The sequence below is a fragment of the Cynocephalus volans genome, chromosome 4 (assembly GCF_027409185.1).
Source record: "Cynocephalus volans isolate mCynVol1 chromosome 4, mCynVol1.pri, whole genome shotgun sequence".
Classification (NCBI taxonomy): Eukaryota; Metazoa; Chordata; class Mammalia; order Dermoptera; family Cynocephalidae; genus Cynocephalus; species Cynocephalus volans.
The window spans coordinates 103011058-103014017 of record NC_084463.1 but is presented as its reverse complement, the minus strand read 5'-3'; the positions used below and the strand labels follow the sequence as shown (position 1 = coordinate 103014017).

Genomic DNA, 2960 nt, shown 5'->3' with positions numbered 1-2960 from the left:
TCCTTTACAAATCACCCACTTTCAGGTATCCTGCTATAGCAACACAAAACGGACTAATACAGCCTCCTACCATTCTTCTTCCTATTCCTCATTCACTCACTCAATAAGATACTCCAGCATCTCCTGCATATCTACGGTGGCTCTGTGAGCTCCAGTGAGCACACCAGAAGTTAGCTTTCACCTCTGCCCTCCTGAAACTTACATTTTGAAAAGAAAGCAAGGCCATCATATATGACACTGAGGACAAGGCCAGGCGAGAGGCAGCACAACCAATCAAGAGGGGCTTAGGAAGGGAGCAGTCTCTGTAGCCTGTTGCTTGTGGTCCAGGAAGACCAGAAGTCATCCTCAGCAACTTTCCTCTGTCCTTGCCACGGGTGCCCCAAGCTCATAAGTGAGGTTGTCACTCCTGGCTGGATCCTCTCTCCCTGATAAGCCCCACCTGGTCTTTTCCAGGCTCCTCAGATCAAAGATAATTCATATACTCTCTCTTCCTCCTAATCAAGTGTTTCTTTTCTTCAATCTTTTTTATTTCACCCCTGGCCAACACTCTTTTTTCCCCTGGACATTTTCTCCTAATCTTTTGTTCAGCAATCAAGTACCTGCAACAGCACAGGTAAACAAGTATCAGGTAAGTTTACATTTCACACACATAAGCCAAGAGCTCCCAGAAGTCAAGGAATGTCTTTCATCTTTGTAGCTTCCACAACACCTGGCATAGTACCTGTCTGTGCCCCAAAGAAACAGACATACATACATGAAGACGTGGATTTTCATCACAAATTTCTCAGTCCCTAAAATAGAAATAGCCTTTCTTTCACATTGACCATTTTGTTCAAACAGCCTTTGATTTCCACTCCTGGTGCCAGTCTAAGGCTGAAGCTAATGGGTGAGGACAGAAATACCAGCACCTTCAACATCTCCTACACCAACTTCTTTCTGGTGGGTTTCCCTGAATTGCGAGTGGCGACCCCTCCTGGTTCTGCCTCTTACCTTCCTCTATGTGACCATCCTCTTGGCCAATGCCCTGGTCATCCACACAGTGGTGGCCCAGCAGAATCTGCATCAGCCCATGTACATGCTCATTGCTGTCCTCCTGGCTGTCAACATTTGTTCTGCCACAGCTGTGATGCCTAAAACGCTGGAGGGCTTCGTGCATTATGCTAACCCCATATCACTGCATGGCTGCCTGGCCCAGATGTTCTTTATCTACTTCACCCTCCTTCTGGACTACAACCTCCTGCTAGCAATGGCCCTGGACCGCTATGTGGCCATCTGCCACCCACTCTGCTATACTGACCTGATGACCTCCTGCCTGCTGGGCCTGCTGGCCATTTTTGCCCTGACACGCATCCTGGGAGTGATAGTGCCCTTGGTAGTGCTAACTGCACAAACTCAATTCTGCCGGACAGCAGTGATTCAACACTTCACCTGGGAGTACATTGCACTGCTGAGCATAGATTGTGGAGACCTGACCTTCAACAACTGGTTAGGTCTGGCTATGTGGTTGGTCAATGTGACCCTTGACCTGGCCCTACTGGGGACCTCCTACACCCGTATCATCTGTGCTGCCTTCCAGATCTTTCCTGGGGGAGCCCGAGCCAAGGCCTTGCACACATATGGCTCTCACTTATTGGTCATCCTTACCATCTACCTCTCTGGTCTTTCTACTTCCATCGTCTTCCGAATGGCCAAGACTGTGTCTCAAGATGTCCAGAACCTTCTCAGTGCCATCTACTTGCTGCCCCCAGGAACCTTGAATCCTGTCATTTATGGGGTGAGGACTAGGGAGATCCAGCAATGTGTAGAAGAGATGCTCTGTGGAAAGAAAGCGCAGGAGGTTGGGGAGAAGCCAAAGAGGCTACAGACAGTGAGAGTGGATAGGAAATTGCCAGGGTGAGAGGAGGGAATTTCCTGAGCAGTTTATGAGCAGGCCCATCATTGGTCAACTATTACTTATTGAATTCTTAGAATGTTCTTTCTGTTTTCACCCAATAATAAAATTTCTTTTACCTATTTATCTTTCTTAGTTTATTTGCTCTGCCCTTCTCCCCCACCCCCAACTCCTGAGAAAGCCCCAATTAAAATCTGGATGTATGGAGCTTCTGGATGTAGGAGTTATAAAGAGTGAGTCATACAACCATGATCTGCCCACTTTGAAGCAAATAAACAGGCCAGGCCCCTTCCTGGGGCCCATTCTCTCCCAAATACAGCCTAAGACTTGACATGAAGTTCAGCCTGACAAATATACATATACTATACTGGAAGCCCTGAGGCTTCCAGTCTAGTCTAGGCACCAGGTTAAGTTCTAGAGTCTAATCATTCCCAAACACAGAAGAGGCCTCTGCCTAAGATCCCAAACCTGACAATAGGCACACAAGTCAGGCATACCCCAGGGTGTCCAGTCTAGCTCACACAAGCAGGTCAGGTCCTGCCCAGGGTCCCCCAGCCTGACAGACACCTAGACTAGGTCTTTTCCTACATCCCAGTCTGACCCAAAGACCAGACTAGGCCCTGATCTGGAACCTGATCCCAAGTCTGAACCAAATCATAAGTCAGGCTGTTCTTCCCATGGCAGACAGTGTGATCTGTCTAAAAGTCACTCCTGCTTAAAAGACTTCCACAGCTCCCTGTCATTTATACAAGGGAGTGTCCTTCAGGTACCTCAGAAAGGGGCTGTGGTGCCTGCATACTGCACAGAACCATCTGTAAGCCAAGCCCAAGTTTTCTCTTCCTCTGTCAACTGATCAAAGGGAACTCTCCATGAGGCCATAGGTGCAAGCAGGGAGAAAAAAGTCAGTGTAGCAGAAGTAGGAACCATGGGCATTTGGGACACTCCTTCATGTAACTTACTTGTGCTTCATGGTCTGCTTGAGCCCTATCTTGTATATGTCACTCCCATTTGATGACAGAGTGCTGCTGTGCAAGCCCAATTTTATGGCGTGGTGGGTCAGACAACAGCC

At 48.2% G+C, this 2960-nt stretch overlaps 1 pseudogene; it reads left to right on the top strand.

Moving 5' to 3' along the window:
* Positions 1 to 882: 882 nt before the first annotated feature.
* On the top strand, positions 883 to 1897 carry LOC134374869 (olfactory receptor 52B4-like; annotated as a pseudogene).
* The last annotated feature ends 1063 nt before the right edge of the window (positions 1898 to 2960 follow it).